This window comes from Balaenoptera acutorostrata, chromosome 8 (assembly GCF_949987535.1).
Source record: "Balaenoptera acutorostrata chromosome 8, mBalAcu1.1, whole genome shotgun sequence".
NCBI lineage: Eukaryota > Metazoa > Chordata > Mammalia > Artiodactyla > Balaenopteridae > Balaenoptera > Balaenoptera acutorostrata.
In genome coordinates this window covers 75,927,800-75,954,580 of record NC_080071.1, presented here as the reverse complement: position 1 = coordinate 75,954,580, position 26,781 = coordinate 75,927,800, and the positions used below count along the sequence as shown (strand labels likewise).

Genomic DNA, 26,781 nt, shown 5'->3' with positions numbered 1-26,781 from the left:
TATAAGGACACCAGCAGAAGACATCACCCCCTCTCCTCACCCAGCTCCTGCCTCTCTCTCCTCAAAACCACTGCAGTTTTCACTTCCCCAGCACAATCTTCTCAATGAGTTTAGGCTTTCACAAAAGACTGGAAGAGAGGTGGCCTGGAGGCAACATCTGAAACATCAACTTTTTGGAGGCCAGGGATGCCAAGAGGGATTGAAGGAAGTAAAAGAGGGAGTCTGAGGCCCCAGGCTCAGTCCTTGGACCTCTTCTCTCTCTCCATTCAGTCTCTAGGTGAAATTCACCCATATGCTAATGACATTCACATTTTTATCTCCAGTCTAGATTGTGTCCTTAAGCACCAGACCTACTTGAGATCTCCACTTGGATGTATAGGCATCTCAACATGTTAAAAACCAACTCTTGCTATCATCCCCATCTTTGTTAACAGCAATTCTAATCTACCATTTGCTCAGGACAAAAGCTTTGGAGTTATCTTTGACTCCTCTTTTTATTTCACACATACATCTAATCCAGCAGCAAATCTTGATCACTCTGCCTTCAAAGTATGTCCAGAATCCAACCACTTTTCACCATGACCTTAGCCCAAGCCACCATCATCTCTTGCTTGGTTTATTGCAATAGCCCTCTAACTGGTCTTCCTACTTCTTCCCTCTCCCTAAATGGCAGCTAGAGTGGTCTTGTTAAAATAGAGGCCAGATCATGTCACTCCTCTGTTTAAAACACTCCAATGGCTCCATTCTCATTCAGACTAAAAGCCGAAATCCTTATTCTGACCTACAAGGGCCTATGTGGTAGATTAAAGATGGCCACAAATTCTTTAACACTCCTCTCATTGAGAGGTATACTGGTGTCTGCTCCCCGACCCCTTGAATCTGGGTGGGTTTCATGACTGCTTTGACCAATAGAATATGGCAGAAGTGCCGCTGTGCCCATTTCTGGAGCCAGGCCTAAAAAGACAGGCAACTTCTTTGTCCTGTCTCTTGAAACATTTGATCTTGGAGCTTTGAGCCACTATGTAAGATATCCAGCTACCCTGCTGGAGAGACTACATGGAAAAGCCCTGAGACTATACAGAGAGAAAAAGGGTCCCAGCTGAGCCCAGCCTTGATGAGTCTAGTCATGCCCACCAAGGCACTGGACATGAGAATGAAACCAATCTGGACCCTACAGACCAACCCATCTGCCAGCCAAAAACCACCGAGTGACCTCAGTTAATGCCACATGGTGTGGAAAGATCAGCCAGTTGTGTCCTGTCCAAATTCTTTTTTTATTTTTATTTTTTATTTTTTTATTTTTGGCTGCATTGGGTCTTCATTGCTGCACGTGGGCTTTCTCTAGTTGCGGCGAGCGGGGGCTACTGTTCCCTGCGGTGCATGGGCTTCTCATTGTGGTGGCCTCTCCCGTTGCTGAGCACAGGCTCCAGGTGCACGGGCTTCAGTAGTTGTGGCACGTGGGTTCAGTAGTTGTGGCTCAAGGGCTCTAGAGCGCAGGCTCAGTAGTTGTGGCGCACAGGCTTAGTTGCTCCGCAGCATGTGGGATCCTCCCGGACCAGGGCTCAAACCCGTGTCCCCTGCATTGGCAGGCAGACTCTCAACCACTGTGCCACCAGGGAAGCCCCCCTGTCCAAATTCTTGACCTACAAGTTGTGAGCTATGAAAAGATGGTTGCTGTTTCAAGTCACTAAATTTGAGATAATCTCTTATGCAGAAATAAATTCCCAGAACAGCTTAACGAAACTTGCCCCTCCCATTATCTCTATCAGCTTATCTACTACCTTGCTCCCTTCCTTCTCTCTAATCCTAGCTGCTTCTTTGCAGTGTCTCAAACGCTCCAGTAAAGCTTCTGCCTAGGACCTTTGTATGTGCTGTTCCTAGTGTACATTCTTCATATAGACATAAAGAAAACTGGATGGAACTACAATTATGGCTTTGAACCCTACTTTTTTTCAGTTTATAATAAATAATATTTATCTTTCTGTTGGAATAAATATTTTACCAAAACATTTTTAATGGATGTATAGTGTTTGTACAGATATTCATTTTTTTTAACCAACATTTCATTATGAAACTTTTCTAATATACAGAAAAGTTGAAAGAACTGTACAGTGAAAACCCATATATTTGCCACAGAGTCTATAATTAACCTATTACTATATTTGCTTTATCACATATTATTCCTCTATCCAACTTATTTTTTAATACATTTCAAAATAAGTAAGTTCAGGGCTTTTTTTTTTTTTTTTTTTTTTTTTAATTTTTGGCTGCACTGCGCAGCATGTGGGATCTTAGTTCCCCAAACAGTGATCACACCTACGCCCCCTGCAGTGGAAGCACGGAGTATTAACTGCTGGACTGCCAAGAAAGTCCCAGTTCAGGGCTTTTTGATATGTTTGATCATTACAGTATTTCCAGTGCCTATAAAAGTGCCTGGCAAATAGTAGGTGTTCAACAAGTATTTGAATCAATGAATGAATTCAGGAAAAACAATACAAAAATTAATAGCTCAATAAATCATCTTGTCATACAAACATATGGACAGATTCAACTCAGATGTCACCCTCTCCAGGAAACCTTCCTGGAATGACCCCGATCTGTGCTCCCATACATCTGGGGACATAGCATCCACTTCATTGCACTTAAAGCATTGTATTATAACCGTTTTACAATCTATTTCCCCTATAGATGGTGAGCTTCTTAAAACCAAGGACCATTTCTCATTTGTCTTTACACCCCAATGCCTAGTACAATGGCTTGCCTAGTAAATCTTAAAATGGCTAATGTGTATTGAGTACTTACCAAGGAGTAGGTACTGTTCTATGTGTGTTACATGTACCATGCACTTTATATGCACTATATCACTTGACCCGGTCAATAACCCTATGAAGTAGATATTGCTTTTATCATTCATATTTTACAAAGGAAGAAATTGGGGCACAGAAAGTTTAAGTAACGTGTCTGAAGTCAACAGCCAAATAGTTGTGAAAAGGGGATTTGAACCCAGGCCGTCTGGCTCCAGTGCTTGTCTTTATAACACTACACCGCCTCTTACACAGAGGTAGCCATTCTGTGAAACTTATTATTTCTAAGCTTCAGGGACTCTCACTTGGCCAGACCCCTTCCAACGTCCTGGGAGGGGCCCTATTAATGTATTCAGAGAGTTATATGATCTTTGTAAAATTTGAAAAACTGATATTTTAATCAAAATTGGTTAAGACTGCTGTTACCACTCCAACTTCCCCTCTGTTACCTGTTCTCTTATGCAGAGGGTGTTGAATTGCTATGAAAGTTTCTGGGATCAAGCTAAAATTGGGATAATACTTAATTTGGATTTAGTGGCTGTATTAGTTTCCTGGGGCTGCTGTAACAAAACACCACAAACTTGGTGGCTTAAAACAGTAGAAACTTCTCTCTCATAGTCCAGAATCCAGGTGTTGGCAGGTTGGGCTCCTTCCAAAGGCTCTGAGGGAGAATCCATTCCATGCCTCTTTCCTAGAGTCTGATGACTGTGTCAATCATTGGCGTTCCTTGGCTTGTAGAAACATCACTCCAATCTCTGCTTCTATCTTCACATCACCTTCTCCTCTGTGTCTCTCAAGTCTCCCTCTGCCTTTCTCTTAGAAGGACACCTGCCATTGGATTTAGGGCCCACTCAAAATCCAAGATGACTTCATCTTGAGATCCTTAACTTAATTATATTCACAAGGCCCTATAACCAAATAAGGTCACATTTGCAGGTTCTACAGGTTAGGATATGGATATATCTTTGGGTGGGGGGACAGGGGAAGGGAGAGCCATTCAACCCATACAGTGGGCTGTAGTTGTGTAATCTGCAGGCGTTTCTATGTATAGCTAACTATTAACTATCTCACATCCTGGTGTAAGAGTGTCTTCCAGAACTATGACTAGTGCCCACTCACTATGCCAGTGGACCCGGCATCATGATGCAATGTGAGGTCAGAGGTTATATTGCAGAATGGACATGTCCTACAGCGCCTAGCACCAGAAGTGAATGAGTAAGGAAGATAAGGTTTGAAATGTGGGGAGCCAGAGGCTTATCTGTGGAAGATTCTTCCAATTATCAGGTATGGAAAATTGTACATGGAGAATTCAGTCCTCACAGGCACAAAAATGGAAGTTCTCTCTTGTTAGGAATATATTTGGTTATGCCCTGAAATCGTACAACTCATCTATGAAAGAAGCTTAGTAGCAGTTTTTCCAAATTAGATAACAATCTTAAAAACTGACAGGCAGGGATTTCCCTGGTGACACAGTGGCTAAGAATCCGCCTGCCAATGCAGGGGACATGGGTTCGATCCCTGGTCCGGGAAGATCCCACATGCCGCGGAGCAACTAAGCCCGTGCGCCACAACTACTGAGCCTGCGCTCTAGAGCCCATGAGCCACAACTACTGAGCCCACGTGCCACAACTACTGAAACCCGTGCGCCTAGAGCCCGAGCTTCGCAACAAGAGAAACCACTGCAATGAGAAGCCTGCGCACCGCAACAAAGAGTAGCCCCCGCTCAATGCAACTAGAGAAAGCCTGCGTGCAGGAACAAAGACCCAATGCAACCAAATAAATAAATAAATAAATAAAAATTAAATTAAAAAACAAAAAACAAAAAACTGACATGACATTATCAATGAGTTTTGAAGCCAAAGTGTTTTTAAAGCTATGAATAATTTTTAAAAATTATTTGATCACCCATGCTAGAGAAAAGACTAAATTATCTTTCCATTCTCTTAGACGCTGATATTATAAAACTGTTGTCATATAAAGATGTGATCACAGAGTATGCAGCCAAGAAATGTGGTACAAAAGTATTATAGAGGGATATATCAAGCAGTTACCTAACAAAAAAATTATATTTTTCTGGATTTTGTGATATCAGTGGTATTTGTCAGTTTTTAGAATTTATAATTTGTTATGATTTATATTCTCATTCTAAATAAATATTCACTTTTCTGCCTAATGTTATACTCATAATTTTATAATCTTTTTCTTAAGAAGGGCTCTGAGATTATACAACCTTCAGGCCCCACAATATCTACCCATGCCCCTTTAAATAAGATAGAGGCCCCACCCTCAAGGAATTCACAGTTGGAACCTGCACAAATTACAATAAAAGCACTCATTCTGGGTAAGATTTTACTCCTCCTGGAAGTGGTGTTGCTCTCCCTACTTCATGTATCAGGACTCCAGATAAACACTCTCCCAAGTCCAGAATAACTGTAGTTAACCTTTTTTCTTTATACAAGTGCAAAGAATGTTTTTTCTTCTCCTGTTTGAGAGTAATACAATGCCTCATCACCCACGAATATTTTAGTGTACATTTCCTAGCCACAATGCAACCATCAAAATCAGTATTAACACTGATGGATGGATTACTACCAAATAATCTAATCTACACATTTTACTCAAATCTCAACCAATTGACCCACTAAGGTCCTTTCTCAGTTTCAGAAACTAACCCAGGATCCCACATTGCTTTTAATTGTTATGTCTCTTTACTATTATTTTAATCTTGATCCTTTGATTAAAATATTGTATCCACCAGCATCTCTGCTGGCAGAAGTTACTCTTCTTCCCTTGGCAAGGTACTTTGAGACTATGTAAATATCCCATTCATCATGAAATTTTGAATTAATTTATTTATATCATATGGATTCATGGAGTCCTATTTCATTCAGTGTGTTACAACTGTCATTTATTTCCATGTCCAAATTGTCCCAGATTTGGCCAGTGGGAGCCCCTTCAAGCTAGTTTCTATGTTCCTTTGACAGAATGGATATTATCATTTGAGCACTTCTTTATTTTCTGGCACAACAAGAAATTCTAGGCTTATCTTGTACTTTTCCTGCCTCAGGACTGGAATCAACCATTTCTTCAAGGAGCTCTGGTTCCTTTTAGCAAAGAAAGGCATTTAGAAACCAAGATCTGGATGCTAGATATGCTCATTGCTATTGGGGTGGGGCTACTCCTAGATCTTCTTAATGGACAGAGCTAAGAAATATATGCATGTGTACACACACACACACACACACACCTATATCAATCTGTGTACATTGAAAACTTTAAATTCACACTAATACCTCCAATTCTAATCTCACCTTCCAGCATTCATTGTAGTTGTACCTCTTCATATTTATAACCTCTTTCTCTAACAGTAAGAAACCTGGTTCCCATTTTCCTCAATATATTTCCCGACTGTATCCATCCCTTTGTATGTTACCAATCTCCTGTCACCTCCACCTTCCCTCCTCTGCAAATCTTCCATAAATGTCCTTCTAACTCCACTTGGGTTCTGATACCCTGTGCCAGGCCATCCCTTATGTAGAAGCTCTCCTTACCCCTCCTGGGGTCTAATACCTTTTACCATGCATGGACGTTTTCCTCCCCCTGTTGGGGCACCAACACACCACACCAGGCTGCCTAACATGCCCTCCTTAGTCTTCCTGGCCTCTGACACCCTGTACTGTATCACTCTTCTGCTGGGATGTCCTTCTCACCCCATTCAGGCTCCTATGTCCCAGGCCAGGTCACTCTCCTATGCAGATGCCCTTCTCACAGGATCAGATCTGACACTGTGCACAGCCACCACCACATCAGGTGTTGTAATTACTAGTGAAGTATTGTAAGATTTCCTCCTGATATTAAGACCAAGACAAGAATGTCATTATCATTACTTCTATTCAACATTATACTGGAGATCTGAGCTGAAAAGAAATAAAAGGTATAAAGATGGATAGAAAACTTTATTATTTAGAGACTACAAGACTGTGTGTGAAGAAAGTAAAAAGAAGAATGTACAAAACTAACAAAAGAATTTATCAAGGTCACTAGATATAAGGGTCAATATTTAAAAATCAAGTGTATTTCTACATATAAGCAATAACAATTAGAATTGAAATTTTTAAAATGATGTCATTTAACACAGCATCAAAAAAGCATCAAACACCTAGGAATAAATCTAATGAAAAATATTCAAGATTCTACATGCAAAACTAGGAAACATTAGTGAGAAAAATTAAAGAAAACCTAAATAAACAGAGAAAAAATATACTAATGGATTGTAAGACTCAATAGTGTATCCATTTCCCCCAAATTTATCAAGAGATTGAATGCAATCCCAATCAAAATCCCAGTAGATGTTTCAGTAGAAATTGACAGGCTGACTCTAAAATTTATATGGAAATCAAATAGCCAAAACAGCAAAGACAATATTGAAGAAAAAGAAGTTGGAAAGCTTATCTACCAGGTAACCAGATATCAAAACTTATTATAAATCTATAATAACTAAAACAGCATGGTATTGGGGCAAGGATAAACAAATGGAGCAAACTCCATGAACAGATCCCTAAATGTACGGTCACTTGATTTGTGATAAAGTTCTAATACCCTGGGGAAATGATTTTTTTTTTTCAATAAATGGTGCTGGAGCAATTGTAAATCTTAATCTTTACCTCACACCATACACAAAAATCAATTCTAAATGGATCATAAACTGAATAGAGCTTCTTGATGATAACTTAAGAAAATGTTTTCATGACTTAGAGTAGGCAAATATTTTGTAAATAGGACATAAAATTTAAAATAACTAACCATATGAAAAGTGATTGATAAACTGGACTACACTAAAATTAAGAACTTCTGTTTAGGGGCTTCCCTGGTGGCACAGTGGTTAAGAATCCACCTGCCAATGCAGGGGACAGGGGTTCGAGCCAGGGGACATGGGTTTGAGTCCTGGTCCGGGAAGATCCCACATGCCACGGAGCAACTAAGCCCGTGCGCCACAACTACTGACCTGTGCTCTAGAGCCCGCAAGCCACAACTACTGAAGCCCGTGCGCCTAGAGCCTATGCTCTGCAACAAGAGAAGCCACCACAATGAGAAGCCTGCACACCGCAACAAACAGTAGCCACCGCTCGCCGCAACTAAAGAAAGCCTGCACGCAGCAACAAAGACCCAATGCAGCCAAAAATAAATTAATTAATTAATTAATTTAAAAAAAAAAGAACTTCTGTTTATCAAAAGTCATCATTGAGGGACTTCCCTGGTGGCGCAGTGGTTAAGAATCTGCCTGCCAATGCAGGGGACACAGGTTCGAGCCCTGGTCCGGGAAGATCCCACATGCCACGGAGCAACTAAGCCCGTGCGCCACAACTACTGAGCCTGTGTGCCGCAACTACTGAAGCCCCTGCGCCTAGAGCCTGTGCTCCGCAACGAGAAGCTACCGCAATGAGAAGACCGCACATTGCCCGCGCGCAGCAACAAAGACCCAACGCAGCCAAAAATAAATAAATAAATAAATTTATTTAAAAAAAAAAAAGTCATCATTGAGAGAGTGAAAAGGAAACCCAGAGAGTGGGAGAAGAAATATTATACATCTGCCAAAGGACTGGTTACAGAATATAAAATGAATCTCAGAACTATAAAAAGAATCAATCAGGAAAAGACAGACAACTCAATTTTTTAAATGGGTAGAAGACTTGAACAGGTGTTTTATAAATGGAAAATCTAAATGGCCGTTAAGCTTTTGAAAAGGTGCTAAACCTCATCAGACACTAGGAAAAATGTAAATTAAAACCACAGTGAGATTCCACTACAATCCATCAAAATGACTAAAATGAAAACAGACAGAAAATAGCAAGTGTTGGTAAGAATATGAGCAACAGGGACTCTTATACACTGCTGGTGAGAGTGTAAGTTGATACGAGCACTGTAGAAAACACTTTTGCAGTACCTACTAAAGCTTTACATATGTATATCCTGTGACCCAGCATTTTCACTGTAGGTTTATAACCTACAGAAATGCATATATATTCACCATAAGGCATATACTAGGATGTGCTTAGCAGGGACATTGAAATAGCCCCAACTGGAAGCTATCCTAATGCCCATTCCATTAGTTATCTATTGCTGCATTAAAAAAAAAAAAAAAAAATCACTCCGAAACGTAGTGGCTTGAAGTGACACATTATCTCCCAGCTTCTGAGATCAGGAATTTAGGAGTGGCTTAGCTGGGTCGTTCTGGTTCAGGGTCTCTCATGAAGTTATAATGAAGATTACAAAGAGGGGACTGCAGTCACCGACTGGGGCTGGAAGACCCACACCCAAGCTCATTCAAGTGGCTGTTGGCAGAAGGCCTCAGTTCCTTGCTGAGGGCTGGCCTTCCCACGGTATCCGTTCTGTTTCCTTGCCTAGATTTTCTTCCTCAGAGATTTCTATTTACTGTGTGTTAAGTCTTACTCACCTATTTTCAATATTTGGAATTTTCTTTTTCTTTGAGTCCTTTTCATCTCTTTCAAAATTTCATGTCAATTTCTAATGTCTTCTTCCTTTTCACCTTCTATTTCTCTTAAGGCGTTATCTGCTGTGTTAATTCACTCTAGTGTTTTTACAATTTAGCCTTTCCTTCTGAAATTACTTTTCGTTCATTTCTAATTCTTTTCTGAGTTCTGTCATCTCATTTCAGACCATCTCTAACTTGATTTATCTTGTCCTTTTATGTCTTGTATTATTTTAAACATCTTTTATCTTCTTTCTAAATAATGTCACAGTTTTTATCTGCCCTGTGGGCATGTCTTTCACGCATGCTTTCTTTGCCTGTAGGCTCTGCGTATTTTCTTATAACTTTGTAATTGATTTGGACTCAGTACTTTTCTGTTGTTTATTTTTACATGAAATTAATTATCCTGAATCTTTAGAGGGAAACGTGGGTCAGAGTGAGTCTTCTAACTTCACAGAGTTCCTTTTTCTGCTATTTTCATGTAGTAATAAAAAATGTGGCAGCATGCTTTCTCAGATTTCCTGGCTCTACTCCCTTCCCCACTCTTGTCTGGGCCTTGTCTTGTCTTTATCTTTGTTGTACCTATCCTGCCCAATTTTGACTCTTCTCCAAGTACTTTCTTCTCAGCATGGTCTCCTGTCCTGGCAGAGAGCCCTGACTGATGGCCGTCTTAGGAGTTCACAAGGGCTAGAGAGCTCCATTTATTTCAGACCTTCCTGTAGGCTGTTTGCACTCACCCATGATTGAATTAGGTAGAACCTCTCCCAGTTTCTGCTTTCTCAAATTAACGCATGAACACCTATCAGTTATTTTTATGTCCCTCCTGTTCTCAGTTTCGTAAGAAGCCCACTACTTCCCTCTGCTTTCTTCTGCACAGTTGCCAATTCCGTCTTGCTGCCTTGTCCTCACCCACTTGTATTTTGAGCTTTGTGGGGATACCTTACCACCTAATTTTGTTGTAAACGTTATCCATGGGTTTTTAGTTTTGCTATCTAATTGTTATGTCTGTTTTTATGTAGGGATTTAGAGTGAAACACTATGCCTCTGCCACAGCTATCTTCACAGAATTCCAATGTTTTAAATCTTCTTGTGGAGAGTGGTTGAGTGTGTTAACTTTGTACAAATTCATTGAGCTGTGTCCTTCATATTTGTGCACTCTGCTGTATGTATATTATAAACCAATAGAAAGTTTATTCCTGTATTAGGGTTCTCCAGAGAAACAAAACTAATAGGATGTGTAGATAGATAGATAGATAGATAGATAGATAGATAGATAGATAGATAGCTGGGAGGGGGGATTTATCTTAAGGAATTGGCTCATTTATCTTAAGGAAAGAGTGATTATGGAGACTGGCAAGTCCAAAGTCTCTGAGGGTAGGTCGGCAGGCTGGAGACCCAGAGAAGAGCTGATGTTGCAGTTCAATTCTGAAGGCCATCTTAAACTTAACCATACAGCCCCTAAAAAGAACCTCAATTTGAATTTACAGATGAGACTCAAAGATGCTAAGTAACTTGCCCAAGGTCACAGCTACAGAGTAGTGGATCCAGGAGCAGAACTTAGCTCTCCCTGAGGCCAGAGTCCATGCTCTTTCCACTACACCAGGCGAAAGGTGTTCTAATGGAGTCCGGTCCAATCTTCATAGCTACTTTGCAGGTCCAAGATACCAGGCTCCTTGATGGCGGCTGCAATAGCTTCTGACTGTTCTCACTGCTTTTACCTTCCACACAGCAGCCAGAGCGACCATTTCAAGAGAGAAATCTGATTCTGTCACCTAGAACACTTCAGTGGTGTGTCACTGTCTTAGTCCTTTCAGGCTGCCATAACAAAAATACCATAGACTGGTGGCTTAAATAACAAACATTTATTTCTCACAGTTCTGGAGGCTGGGAAGTCCAAAATCAAGGTGCTGGCAGATTCGGTGTCTGCTGCAAGCCCCCTTCCTAGATCACAGATAACCGTCTTCTCACTGTGTCCTCACATGGCAGAAGGGGCAAGAGAGCTCTCTGGAGCCTCTTTTATAAAGACACTAATCCCATTCATGAGCGCTCCACCCTCATGACCTAATCACCTCCCAAAGGTCCCACCTCCTAATACCACTGGGGGTTAGGATTTCACCATATGAACTTTGAGGGGACACAAACATTCAGTCTGTAACAGTCACTAACAATATAGGCGTAACTTCTATGATAAAGACCAAAATATGTAGTTTACACAGGTTAGAAATTTATTAAGTTGTCATATATAGTCTGAGTTTAACAGTCTGGGGCTGCTAGGGCTTCTCCATGGTGATGTGGAGCCAGTTTCCCTCTATCTTGTTGCTTTGCCATCCTCAGCATATGGCTTCCACCTCACGGTCTAGGATGACTCCTCCAGCCCAGACTATCATGTCTGTACACCAGCCAGTGAGAAGAAAATAGGAGCAAATGGAAGCCTGTCCTTCTGCTCACAACCCACTGGTCAGAACTTGGTCACATGGCCAAATCTATATGCAAAGGAGTCTGGAAAATAGTCTTTAACTGGGTAACCAAAACTCTGGGATCTGAATGTACTGAGCCAAAACTCTGGGACTTAAATACTAAAAGAACAGAGGGGAAAATGGATATTGGGGAGCAACTAACACTCTGTACTACAAATGGTTTTCCATCGCTCTTACAAAAATACTTTACATGTCTCTTGGTTTTGCCTTTCCAGGCTTCAGCCTCACCTCCCAGCACACCCCCTCACTCTCTGCCCTCCAACCGCACTGGCCTTCTTCCAATTCCTTGAGTGTTCTATGCTACCCCCAACCCCAGAGCCTTTGCAGGAACTATTCCTTCTGCTGGAATGCTTTTCTCCGACATCACCTAATTAACTCTCACTCATTCTTCAGATGTCAGCTCAAGTGTCATTTCCTCAGGTAGGCCTTCCCTGATCCCATTCTAATATAGGTATCTTTCTTAACCACTCTTCTCCACCATGAACACTTCCTTTACAATACTTAGCTCAGTTGTAATTGTACACCTATTTGATAATTATTCAACTAACTGCCATCTCCTCCTCTAGACTGTAAGTCAATAAAGGCAAGGCCATTTCAGTTTTGCTCACTGTTGTATCTCTAGTACCTAGCAGAGTGCCAGGGACAAATAACTTTCTTGAAGGAATAGATAAGTGAGTGACAGTGAGTCCTCAAAATTGTCTGGAGGATACTGACAGGACAGTTTCAGCTGTGTGGACAAGTTCTCAGACCACATGAAGCTTGATCCAGAGACTTCTCAGCTCTATAGTCCCTATGGCAGGTCAGGATTATCTGGGTCCTCCTGTGGGTGGAGAATGGCTAGGTTTGATTCTAGCATCCAGTGTATTGCCCTCTTGCCCCTGACTACAAATAGATTCTATCAGGCTTTTAGTGTTCTTACTTTGATGAGGTTGTATTTTAAAAGAAGGCAAGTTGAATTCTGCCAGATTGCATCTCTGCACAGAAATCCCCACAGCTGCATCGTGTGAATGACTGGCTGCTCTGAGATACAGAGCTCAGGATACCCAGAGGGAAGAAGCACTTGGGGATGCCCACTGGCGTTAAAATGGAGTCAACTGGAGAATTTCTGCAAGTCAAAGATTTAACTCCCTCTTCTGCATTATTCCCGGTCCAAACACAAAGACCTCTGCAGACCTCAGGTTTGTGTCTGTATGCTTTTGGCTACAAGTCACAGAAGACTCCTTCTCAGCTGACCTTTCTTGTCACCTATCACAAGGAGTCTGGAGGCAGGGCAGCCCAGGGTTCTTTAATTCAACTGCTGGAACACTCTATGGAAGACCTGAATTCTCTCCATCCCCATTTTATACAAATGGTCTGTCCCTTGCTTTTTTTCATTTGACAATGTATCATTCCAAACAGGACTATAAAGAGCTACCTTATTCTTTGTTTTCTTTTTAAACTGAATAGTACCCCATTTTAAAGAGATACCATAATTTATTTAACCAGTCACCTCTTGATGAACATTTAATATGTATTCAGTCTTTTGCTATAACAAACAAGATGCGATGGATACTCGTGCATAAGTTATTTCATGTGCCAGTGAGTGCATCTGAAGATAAATTCCTAGAAGTAAAACTGCTTGGTCACAAGATATATGCAGCATTTGTAATTTTATAGATATTGACAATCTGCTTTTCATGTGGGCTGTACCAACTTACACTGCCCTCCCCAAATATGTACAGCAGTGCTTTAAGTCTTTTTGATACTTTAGCTTAAACATAGAGTGGAAAAACTATGGTGGACGCCTGAATGGTTTCTGCATAGAGAAACAGTCAGTGGGTTGCTTATCAACTCAGTTATTTTAACTGGTAGCAACACAAGCCTCAATCCTCCTTTCCAATAAATCATTAACCCTGTGGACTACCCCTCCCCACCATTGTCTGAGGGATCCAGGCTGTCCATGTGCAGTCCATATTTCAGAACTTAGCTCTGTAACTTCATCATTCTATCCACAAATGACTCCTCCCTAGATGTCTTTTTTCTCCATCTCCACCTGGCCATCTCCTAGCCTCCCTCAGACCCAGTTAAGATGTCCTCTTCTCCATTAAACATTATCTGACACTCCAGGCAGAATTAGTCACTCTTCTCTGCTCCTACAGAATTTTGTTCACACCTCAATCATAGCACGAATCACCTGTAATATAATTATCCGCTTACCTGTCTGTCTCCCACACTGCGCTTCCCAAGGAGAGAAACCTCATCTTCATCTTCGGGCCAGCGCCTCCGCACATGGTGCCTGGCACATTAATAGTTCACAGTAAAGGCTTGCTGAAATGAAATTAGGTAAGGGCACAGTTTTGTAGTACCAGTAGCAAATGTAATAGTACTTCTCTTTTTCCTTTTCTGGTGGTGTTGATCAGAGGGTCAAAAATTCAGATGCTTCTGAATATTTCTTTATTTCTTTTTATGTTTCTGAACTTTCCTCTTCTCCTTGAGCCTGTTCTGTTCTCTGCTATGTCCTCAGTGCCTAAAACAGTACCTGGGAGACAAGAGGCATTTCATAAATAAATTTTGAATAAATGGATACCTCTGAGCAGAAGAAACATCTACAGTACAGCTAGGATTTTTTTGCCTGTTTGATGTGGCCAGAGGGTATTTCTAAGTTTTCCAAAAGCCTCAAGCTTGGTGCCTCATGTGCCAGTTCTGTGTATTTGGGTATTATTTCACTTCAAATTAATGCATGTAAAAGTGCTTAGAACTATGTCAGGTACTTAGTGCACATCCAGTAAATGCTTTTTTTTTTTTTTTTTTGGCCACACAGCTTGTGGGATTTTAGTTCCCCGACCAGGGATTGAACCTGGGCCCTTGGCAGTGAAAGCACTGAGTCCTAACCACTGGACCACCAGGGAATGCCCCTATTTTTATTATTACTGCCACTAACTCAAGCGTGCTCCCATCAGTTCACCACCTGTGCTAGTCTCTTCATCTCTCTCCCAGCAGATAATGTGGCCTTGATCCCTGGAAAACATCTGAAGCAATTTACCAGCTATGTGACGCTGGGCCAGTTTCTTAATTAAGAAACTCTCAGATGCTCAATCTCTTCATTTGGACAACAAGCATTATATTAATATCTACCTCTCTGGATTGTTATGAAGATTAAATGAGACAAAAATGGACACTGCTTAGCACCACGCAGGGCTCAGAGTGAGCATTCAGCTACCATCATCACCATCAACAGCAGCAGTAGCATCGCAGATGCTGAAGGCTTTCCATCTCTTCTTTTTGAGGGGCTCATTCCCACAGCCCTTCTGGTTGACTATAAACCTTTAGTTGGTTCTGGCGTTTGCAGCATCACCAGGAGGCTTGTCTTGACCATGTGTGGATGAAGTCCCTGCTCTTCCCTTGATGCCCTCCTGCCTGCATTGTTTGAAGATATTTATTTCACTCTCACAAAAATGTTTTGCTCTGACCCATTCCTGAGAGCTGCAAGTAGGCCATAGGAACTTCAAATCACAAAATACAGAGCCGCCCACTCTTCCTGACCATATTCCGCCTGATGTCCAGTATTTGTCTGACACTTCACCCTGCCATGTAGGCCAATTTTGATGAGTCCTATTTCCCATAGACTCACTTGAGACTTTGCCCTGTAAACTTTCAGTGAACATGAGGTCACCTCTGACCCAGAGGTCATCGTTTCACCTTCTCCTGAGGACCTTCATCTAAAGAGGCAACGATACACTGTCCTTACTAATCCAGTTTTGTGCATGTTACTGTTTTATGAAACAAAACAATATATGGTAGAGGAATACCAAGGTATTAGAAATTATAAGGATAATTATAGAGACTAGAAGATAGAACTAACACAGAAGACAGGCAGAGGTTGTCTCTGTGGAGGAGGAAGGGGGATGTAACTGTGGAAGGGTCCACAGGGAGCATATGGAACCCTCAGAATGTTCTGTTTCTTAACCTAAATAGTGGGTGCATGAATATTCATTGGATGATTAATCTTTAAACAACACATATTCATGTAATACACTTAAGTGTATGTGATGTATTTCTTGAGTTTTTGAAAAAAGGAAAACATTTTGAAAGAGGAAGGAAGGAAGGAAAGGAGGGAGGGAGGAAGGAGGAAAAGAAGGAAGGAAAGAAAGAAGGGAGGGAGGGAGGGAGGGAAGAAAGGTGGGAGGAAGTAAGCTGGATCTGTTCATAGGAAAGAACATGTCAATATCGAATCCCCATTTTTGGCTGATACTATTCAGCATCCAGGAGGATCATTTCAACAATCAATCTGTGGATCAGTTTTTAAAAATTTTTTGAACTGTGCATTTAATCCAAAATCAAACATTCTAAGCTTCTTTCCTCAGAACATCTTCCAGACCAAGATGTATCTCATGGTTTTAGGGGACAGAATTTCTTAGGGAATCTTGACTTTACAGATGTTCCTGCAGCAAAGGTGGGACAACCACTCACCAGGCCAGAATACAAATCAACTCTTTAGTTTTCATCTTAAAATGAATTCTGTTTCCCATCCCCCAAACTAACTCTGTCACCTTCAGTACTCATATCTCAAACAAAAGACACTCTTACTCACCAGAACATAAGATACCGCTCGCTCAGCACCAGGGTTCTCAATTTTGTATTATTTTCAAAAGCCTTGCTGGAATTTGTTTCCTGAACTAGCCAAGGCTTAGAATGCATGGTGTGGCCACAGCCCCTTCCTAAGACAGTTTCTTAAATATAGATCTCCACACTGTTACCACTTTATGACCTTGTCCTCCACTCTACCCCAACCACAGCTGTTAGCCCAGGATTGGGCACCTACCTTATGATAGATTATCTAGAAGTGAGCCAGTGGCCTGTGCATATTTGTTAAATAGGCAAATAAATGAAAGAATGATGACCATGATGTGACCTGGCACAAGAGCTTTGCCAAGAGAATTGACGCTGTCTAAATGAACTAATCAGATCACTCTCTTGTGGAGCTGAAACTGAGATGCAGAAGTCGGAAGTTGATGACAGGTTGAGAAACTGAGTGAACACAAAAAGAGGGGGCACGTGCAGAGGTTTTGAGGCCACAAAGAAGCAGAAGCTATGAGTAAGCAAAATCAATGAACAAGCAAATGATATTCAGAGAAGAGGTTGAGGGGTTGGCCGCCAGCAGGAAGAGTAGGAGAATCAAAGAAAGAAACAAGCTGAGTCCCCATGATGGCAGGGAACTGAAGCACTTATGATGTTGTGGGCATGATAACCCTTGTGACCCAGTCACAAGTTTACTTAAGGTTCTAAATCACCTTCTAGTTCTCAAATTATGCCCCAGGCTACATAAGGATTAACTGTTCTTGGTTTCTTATAAAATATTTATTGAACTTCTTGCCATATGTAGATGATGTAGATGATGATATTAGAATAAAGTGATATCATCAGAATAAATCTATAGTGGGGAGGGTGTCTCCATCCCTTGCAATCAGAGGAGCCTAACTAGCACAAGATTTGAGAAGGATCATCTGAAGGATACGCTTGTCATTCATTCAATCAAAAAATGTCTTGTACTGTACTAAGCACTGTACTAGGTGTGGGAATCCCTAAAGTATCCTCTAAGTCTGGTATAGAGGATAGATAACAGTTATAGCACAATGTGATAACTGATACAACAGAGGTTCACCCAAGATGCAAGGGTGGAGGTAGGGTCCCAGAAAACTTGTCAATATGAGCTGAAACTTAAAGGGACTCTTAGCCATAAAAACAAGGAGGATGTTGAGGATAGGCAGAAGGAACAGCATAAACAAAGGCACAGAGATCTGAAATGGCTGGTTGTGTTTAGGGAATTGTGAATACATGATTTTTCACACTAAGCAGAAAGAGCTAGAATTGAGGGAAAGATTAAGAACCCAGGAAAGAAACTCTGTTTCAGGCTATGATGAAGTAGCTAGTACCAGAATAACTCTCTCACTGAAAACAAATATTAAAGCTAGATAAAACACAAACCATAGCTGTTTGATGACATCAAAGAACAACCAAGGCAAACAGGACCTCGAGAACCAAGTTACCAGATAGAAGAGAAATGCAGAAAGAATGAAAAGCAGAAAAAAGGGTAAATTTGTAGGTAAATTTCATTGAATAATGACTGTTCAGAACAATAAATGTCATCTATTGTGAGGTTTATAATATATTAGAATAAACAATAGTATGAAAGCCAGGAGGGTGCTAAACAGAATTAAAGTGTTGTAAGGTCCTTGAATTGTCTAGAGAAAGGTAAAAGTACAATTTAAAGGAGACTTTGTTAAGTCAAGGATGTATGCTGTAATATCTAGGGTAACAAAATAATAATAATAATAGTAAATGTGTAACTAACAAGTTATAGAGGAAGGAAACAGAATAATAAAAAAATACTGATCAATACAAAAGAAGGCAAGAAAAAGATAAAAAGAAACAAAAAATAGTCTGTGACCCATTTTGAGTTAACTTTTATGAAGGTGGAAGGTCTTTGTTTAGACTCATTCTTTTTAGCACATGGATTGTCCAGTTGTTCCAGCACCATTTGCTGAAAGACTGTCTTTTCTCCATCGTATTGCTCTTGCTCTTTTGTCAAAGATCAGTTGACTGCATTGATGTGGGTCTATATCAGCCCTGTCCATTCTGTTCCATTGATCTATTTGTCCTATCACTGCTACCACACTGTCTTGATTACTGTAGCTTTATAGTAGGTCTTGAAGCTGGGTAGTGTCAGCCCTCCAACTTCACACTCTTCTTCAAGATTGTGTTGGCTATTCTGAGATTTCTTTTTTGACCTGTGTGTTATTTAAAAGTGTGTTGTTTAATCTTCAAGTATTTGGGGATTTTCCAACTATCTTTTTTTTTTTTTTTTTGGCTGTGTTGGGTCTTCGTTTCTGTGTGAGGGCTTTCTCCAGTTGTGGCAAGCAGGGGCCACTCTTCATCGCGGTGCGCGGGCCTCTCACTGTCGCGGCCTCTCGTTGCGGAGCACAGGCTCCAGATGCGCAGGCTCAGTAATTGTGGCTCACGGGCCTAGTTGCTCCGCGGCATGTGGGATCTTCCCAGACCAGGGCTCGAACCCGTGTCCCCTGCATTAGCAGGCAGACTCTCAACCACTGCGCCACCAGGGAAGCCCCCAACTATCTTTCTGTTACTGATTTCTAGTTTAATTCCATTGTATGATTTCTATTCTTTTAAATTCGTTAAGGTGTATTTTATGGCCCAGAATGTGGTCTATCTTAGTGAATGTTCCATGTGAGCTTGAGAAGAATGTGCCTTGTGCTGTTGTTGGATGAAGAAGTCCATGAGATGTCCATTATATCCAGTTATTTGATGGTGTTGTTGAGTTCAACTGTATCCTTACTGATTTTTCTGCCTGCTTGATCAATCCATTTCCAATAGAGTGGTAGAAGTCTCTAACCATAATAGTGGATTCATCTTCTTTTCCTTGCAGTTCTATCAGTTTTTGCCTCATGTATTTTGACACTCTGTTGTTAGATGCATACACGTTAAGGATTATTATGTCTTCTTAGAGAATTGACTCCTTTATCATTATGTAATACCCCTCTTTATCCCTGATAACCTTCTCTGCTCTGAAGTCTGCTCTATCTGAAATTAATGTAGCTATTCCTACTTTCTTTCTTTCTTTTTTTTTTAGGGTTTATTTTTTTTAAGCAACTAGTGCTCAAGCTGTTTCGTATTGGTTTGTTTTTTTTATGAATTTATTTATTATTTATTTATTTATTTATTTTTGGCTGTGTTGGGTCTTTGTTGCTGCGCACGGGCTTTCTCTAGTTGTGGTGAGCGGGGGCTACTCTTCCTTGCAGTGCACAGGCTTCTCATTGCGGTTGCTTCTCTTGCTGTGGAGCATGGGCTCTAGGCACAGGGGCTTCAGTAGTTGTGGCTCTCGGGCTCTAGAACGCAGGCTCAGTAGTTGTGGCGCACGACAGGCTTAGCTGCTCCGTGGCATGTGGGATCTTCCCGGACCAGGGCTCGAACCCATGTCCCCTGCAATGGCAAGCTGATTCTTAACCACTGTGCCACCAGGGAAGTCCCCCTACTTTCTTTCAGTTATTGTTAACATGGTACATCTTTCTCCATCCATTTACTTTTAATTTATATGTGTCTTTGTATTTAAAGTGTGTACCTTGTAGACAACATATAGTTGGCTCTTGTTTTTTTATCCACTGTGACAATCTGTTTTTTAATTGGTGCATTTAGAGCTTTGATGTCCAAAATGATTACTATTGATATAGTTGGGTTAATATTTATGATATATGTTACTGTTTTCTATTTGTCAGCCTTATTCTTTGTCCCTACTTTCTGTCTTCCACTATTTTTCTGCCTTTTGTGGTTTTGAGCATTTTATGATTCCATTTTCTCTCCTTTCTTAGTATATCAACTATACTTTTTCTAAAACTTTTTTTCCAGTGGTTGCCCTAGAGTTTGTAATATACATTTACAGCTAATCCAAGACCACTATCAAATAACATTATACCACTTCACAGGTAGTGCGAATACTGTATAGTAACAAAATCATCCTAATTCCTCCCTCTGATCCCTTTATCACTGCTGACATTCATTTCACTTTTTTTATAAGCATGCATAAGAATATATATATAGTCAAGTAATTGTTGCTATTATTATTTTAAACAAATTGTTATCTGATAGATCAATTGAGAATTTAAAAAATTAAAGTTTTTATTTTACCTATCCTTATTCCTTCTTCAGTGCTCTTCCTTTCTTTATGTAGATCCAAGTTGCTGCTATGTCATTTTCCTTCTCTCTCTGCGCTCCTAGCATACTAATCATAGGTGTTTTTAATTCCCAGCCTGATAATTCCAACATCCCTGCCATATCTGAGTCTAGTTCTGATGCTTGCTCTGTGTCTTCAAACTGTGTTTTTTGTCTTTTAATACGACTTGTGATTTTTTTCTTGGTTGTCAGGCATGATGTACTGGGTAAAAGAAACTGTTGTAAATAGCCTTTAGTAATATGGTGTAAGGTATAGGGGGAGGGAAAGCATTTTACAGTCCTATGATTAGGTCTCAGTCTTTCAGTGAGTCTGTGACTCTGGACTGTGATCTTCACACATGCTTCTTATTCTCCTTTACCCTCTTAGGTGGGACAGAATGGCTAGACGGGGGCTGGAGTTCAGTATTTCCTTTCTCACAACTGGAAGGCTAGAGTCAGCTTTCCCTCAGGTCAGTTAGGCTCTGATAAAACCCCAGCAGGTTAAGCTCTGGTTAAATAGTTTCTCCTGAGGACAGACCTTGTTATAAAGAACAGAATGTTCTGGTATATTTCAAAATGGTTCCTTTTCCCCCTCCCCTGCCAGAAGCACAGCGGGATTTTTCTCACGATTCACTTGAGAACCTGGTAGAACTACAGGAGGTAATACTCATAAAGAAGGTGGAGGGCTCTCAATGAATGAGTCCCCTTGGAGTTTTTAACTCTCAGAATTATCCATACTGAGCCTCCAGCAATTCATCAACTACGGTTCAGGTTTCCTACCCCAGCACTGGTTCCTGCAAAAGTTTCAGCTTGTGGTCTTCTGCTACAGTAAGCTGTGATTCTCTGCATTGGTCCTTCCAATTTGGGTGACAGTGGTTTGCCCTGTGACCTCACTTCTCTTACAGATCTAAGAAGAGTTGTTGACTTTTCAGCTTTTTTCAGCTTTTTATTTGTTGTTAGGACAGAGTAGTGACTTCTAAGCCCAGAAACTGGAAGTCGTTATTTTTTATTATGGACTTCTAGCCTAATTTGCAGAGATTTCAATCCTGTAAAATATGCTGAGATTTCCTTTATGGCCCAACTTAAAACAAGAATTAAAAGAATCAAATTGTTTCCAAGTAACTTAACTGTATCCCAGAACAAAGTTCAAACACAAATGAATAGAAAATAAGACAGTACACAACAAAGTAAAATTCACAATGTTTGGTACCCCATCAAAGATTAGCTGACTTACAAAGAAGCAGAAAAATACCACCTGTAAGGAGGAGAAAAATCAATCAATCGAACCAACCTACAACTGAGACAGATGTTAGGATTAGCAGACAAGGACATCAAAACAGGTATTATAGCTATATTCCATATGTTCAAAAATAGAGTAGACACATGGAAGATAGTTTTTAAGAGAACTAAATCAATCATCTAGAGATGAAACTACAATGTGTGAGATGAATAATACACTGAAAGGAATTAGTGACAGATTAGACTGCAGAAGAAAAGATTAGTGAACTTGAAGACATAGACTGTGGTAAGTTTAAGATGTATACTATAAACCCTACACAGCCACTAAAAAAACAAAGAATTATAGCTAAAAAACCAATGAAGCAAATAAAGTGGAATAATAAAAAAATACTCAATCCAAAAGATGGCAGAAAAGGAGGAAAAGGGAACAAAGAACAGATAGGACAAATAGAAAACAACAGCAAGCAAGGTGATAACCAACCTAACCATATTAAAAATCACATTAAATGTAATTGAATTAATTAAATGACAGAGATTGTCAGCTTGGATTACAAAAGAAGAAGACCCAACTATGTGCCTCCTAAAATAAATACACTTTAAATATAAAGACGTGGGGCTTCCCTGGTGGCGCAGTGGTTGAGAGTCTGTCTGCCGATGCAGGGGACACGGGTTCGAGCCCTGGTCTGGGGGGATCCCACATGCCGTGGAGCAACTGGGCCCGTGAGCCACAATTACTGAGCCTGCACATCTGGAGCCTGTGCTCCGCGGCGGGAGAGGCCGCAATGGTGAGAGGCCCACGCACCGTGATGAGGAGTGGCCCCCGCTTGCCGCAGCTGGAGAGGGCCCTCGCACAGAAACGAAGACCCAACACAGCCATAAATGAATAAATAAATATAAAGACATGAATAGGTAAAAGTAAAAGTATAGAAAAAGATATACCATGCTGGTACTAAAAGAAAGCCAGAGTGGCTATAATAATATCAAAGTAGATTTCAGAGAAAAAAACATAACCAAGAATAAAGAAGGTAATTTATAATGATAAAAGGGTCAAGTCAACAAAAGAACATAACAATCCTAAGTGTTTATGCACCTAAAAACAGAGCTCCGAGATTCACAATGCAAAAATTGATAGAACTGTAAGGAGTAATCCACAATTATACTCAGATTTCAATATCCCTTTGCCAATAATTTACAGAACAAGTTAACAGAAATTCATAAGGATATAGAAGATATGAAGAGCACTATCAATAAACTAGACCTAATTTACATTTATAGAACACTCCACTCAACAAAAAGCATACACATTTTTTTCAGTGGGACACGCAGGTTTGCAGCTGAGGAAAACCATCTAGGTAGGAAACAGACTTGAGAGTCATTAGCTTTCAACTTGTAATTAAAGTCTTGGGAGCAGAGGCAAAGAGAGTGTGGAGGGTGAGAAGAGAGGAGGGCCTGTGACCACAGAATGGGTAAAGGAAGACGAACCAGCAGAATAGCCCGAGGAGCAGCCAAGAAGTAGGAGAAACAGGAGAGTGGATGTTATCAAGACCACATGAAGAGTGTTTCACTCTTCATTCCATTTCAGGGAATGGTCCATAGAGTCAAGTCTACATTTTAGTCATTCAAGAACTCTGAGCACCTGCTACATAGCCGGCACTCTGCTGGGGTCAAAATGGGAAGAGAGAAAGCAGACTCAGACCCTACTCTCCTGGAGTTTACAGTCTAGAGGAAAAGACAATCAAATAAATCTCTCCAATAAATTTGTAATTACAAAGATGGTTTTTTGAGAGCATACATCAGAGGAATGCTATCTTCCCTGTGGAAGAAACATTTGAGCTAGGTCAAGATGGAAGATAAAATACCAAAATCACAGCAACAAAAGAAAAAATAGATAAATTGGACTTCATCAAAATTAAAAACTTTTGTGCTTCAAAGAACACCAACAAGAAAGTGAAAAGACCACGTGAGCAGAGGAGAAAATGCTGGCAAAACGTATAAAGGATAAAGGACTTCTTTCTAGATACAGAAGAACTCCTAAAACTCAATAATAAAAAGACAAATAATCCAACTGAAAAATGAACAGAGGATATGAATAGACACTTATCCAAAGAAGATATACAAATGGCTAATAAGCATGTGAAAGTAAGTTCAAAATCACTTGCATTAAGGAAATGCAAACCAAAACCATAATGAGATACCACTTCACACCCAAAAGGATGGTTATGATAGTAATTTTTAAAATGGAAAATAACAAGTGTTGGTGAGTGTATTAGTTTCCTAAAGCTGCCATAACAAAGTACCATAAATTGAGTGGCTTAAGTAACAGAAATTTACTGTCCCACAGTTTTTGAGGTGTTAACAGATAAACTGAGGCATATATAAAATGGGTGAAGGAACACATGCAAAAGTTTTGTATTGGGAAAAGAGCATGGCTCATTGGAGAAATGAAAGATCAGTGTGTGTGACTGGGACGACACTGGAGAGGACTGGGTCTGACCATGCAGGTTGGAGATTTGGGTCTTATCCTAAAAGCAAAGGGGAGCCACTGAAAGATTCTAAGTAGAGGTGGATAGGACTTACATTTGAAAAGTGCATTGGTAGCAAAGGAGAGTCAATTAAGATTAAGACTGAAAAGTTAGATTTAGCAACAAAGAAGTTAGTGACCTTGGACAAAATCAGTCCAGGTGAAGAGACAGCATGACTAATTTGGGGAATTGGAAGGGAAGTGGAGTCGGCAAAATTATACTACACTTGGTAAAGCCTCTCCCTATTCCAGTCTCCAGGGAAACAGACCAAAAATATACTTGGCTTGAGAAACAACAAAAGACATGTTTGCATGCATATTCACTCACAGCCGGTTCACCAGCTGATTCTGTTTCTGTTCAAGAATTCCAAACTTACCCTGACACAGAGGGAGGACCCATGGCTGCAGTTCTTCTGATGGTTCTCTCTCACCAGATCCTGGCCTTCTTTCATCGCTGGCAGGGGTGGATGAGGAGGCTGCCACCATCCGAGATTTGGAGACACTTCAGAAACACAGCTTTTTCCCTTTTATCTTTACTGGGCCTCTCAGTAAAGATAACTCTGAACTCTAAACTCTGTACAACCCAGAACCCAAAGGCAGGCCAAGTAGACACACTCAAGCCCTACTCACAGGAAGACCCTACTTAAAAATGCCCCAAGATGCCCTGGCTACTTCAGTGCTCCCAGATAGGAAAGTCCCAGTGGAAAGAGGCAGCTGTCTTAACAGATGTGGGTTAAAATATGTTAGTTTTGCTAATTTTATAAAAACATCTTGTAAACACGTTGCTAAGATCCCTTCCATGGCCATAGACTGGGCCTGGGTAAGTGGGCGTTCAGAAAGTGAAGTTTGGTTAGTGTCAGAGCAAACCACCTCTGCTGCCACAAAGGCTCCTTAAAAGGCTGAGCCAAAGGGTGGGAACTTTATCCACATTTGGAGGGAGGTGCAGCGGCCCGGGCTGAGCTCTGGGGAGACAAGAAGGGGCTTCGTCACAGTGGCTCACGGAGCGTGGCCGGCCCCGGGTAGCTGCCCAATGAACGAAGCTGTGGCCACTCCCGGCCTAATCCCATGCCGAGGTCTCCGCTGACCTAACGTCCCGCTCCTGCGGCGCTCGATCGATTCCCAGAAGGGACAGCGACCCCCAACCCACTCTCCCCTCCCGCAGGTTTCAAAAGGAGCGCGCTGCCTCGGGCCCGCCTCCTCACTTCCGGCCTGGAAACCCGTTAGTCCCGCCAGGTCTCGCGATATTGCTTCTTCTCGCCGGCCGAGCCGACCCGGATACCCGCCCTCGTAGGTCTGCAGGCGGTGGCCCTTTTTGGGTGTCCTTTGGGACGCAGGCTCTTCGCCCGGCCCGTTTCTACCAGCACGAACGGGCCTATAAAGGCCCACCGGCTCACTTAAGTCCACCGGGCCCTAATGGTTCAGATAACGGGCGTCAGGGATTCGCCTTCCACCCCGTGACCATGCCTGCCTGTGGCCCTGGTCGAGTTTTGCAAAAATATTTATGACTGCCTGTTCTAGGCGTTCACTAGAATGTGATGTTTACCCTCATTATACAGATGGGGAAACTGAGGCTTAAAAGTGAAGGAACCTGCCAAGGGTCACAGAAAAGGATGCGACCAAAATTCGAACCCAGTCTGACTCCAGCTCTAAAGCCTCGTGGCAGAACAATTTGTGAACAGATCATTCCTCCCCCTAGATTCCTAGAGGAGAGCGTAGCTCAGTGAAAAGTGTCCCAGCTTTGGGTTCACACAGACTCAGGTTCATATGAAAATCTAGACACTTTTTTGCTATGTGACCTTGAGCAACTTGCTTAACCTTTCTGAGACTCTTTCACTGATAGATGCGGGTAATGATACTTCATGGGATTATTGTGAGTGGTCTGTATGTTCAGGGCCTACTCCAAAGTAAGCACTCAATAGGTGGAAGCTACTGCTATTAATAATTTTTTTTATCCCCTTACATGTTGTACAGTGTTCAATGTTTAGGAGATACTAAATAAACCGTAAGTGAAAGAGTGAATGAATGGAGGGAGAAATGAAATAAGTCTGGCCAGGTACCAGGTGGTCCTTGCCTCCAGCTCACTAATCTCTTACCCCCTTAGCTGATGTGGCTGCACTTCAAAGGGCTTGAAGTGGGAATTGCTGCTTATCTTCCACACAGGGTGTGTGTGTGTGTGTGTGTGTGTGTGTGTGTGTGTGTGTGTGTGTGTGTGTGTGTGTGTGTGTGTGTGTGTGTGTTTTAACTTGTTATTGAAGTAAGATACAGAAAAGCACACAAATCTTAAGTGCACTCAAGTTTTTATAAAATGAACATGCTGGTGTAACCAGCCACTTGATGAAGAAGCAAAACATTACCAGCTCTCAGAATCCCCCTCATGTTTCCTTCTAGTCACTACTTCCCCTGCAGGGGTAACCACTATTCTGCCTTCCAGCAGAAATTAGTTTTCCCTGTTTTTGCACAGGATGCAACTGGAATCATATAGTGGACCCCTGTGCCCATGACCTCCTGGCATGCCTCTCCCTCTCTGAGGTAGAAAATGATATTCTG

General features: G+C 41.3%; 1 long non-coding RNA gene across 1 annotated transcript in view; it reads right to left on the bottom strand.

The window, feature by feature from the left end:
- LOC130708734 (uncharacterized) overlaps positions 1-25,385 on the bottom strand; it is a 31,216-nt gene extending 5,831 nt beyond the window's left edge. Inside the window, exons 1-2 of the long non-coding RNA XR_009009088.1 lie at positions 24,612-25,385; positions 13,968-14,289 (exon numbers count right to left, since the gene is read on the bottom strand). This is a non-coding gene — a long non-coding RNA (uncharacterized LOC130708734). The remainder of the gene's footprint in view (positions 1-13,967; positions 14,290-24,611) is intronic.
- Between the last annotated feature and the right edge of the window lie 1,396 nt (positions 25,386-26,781).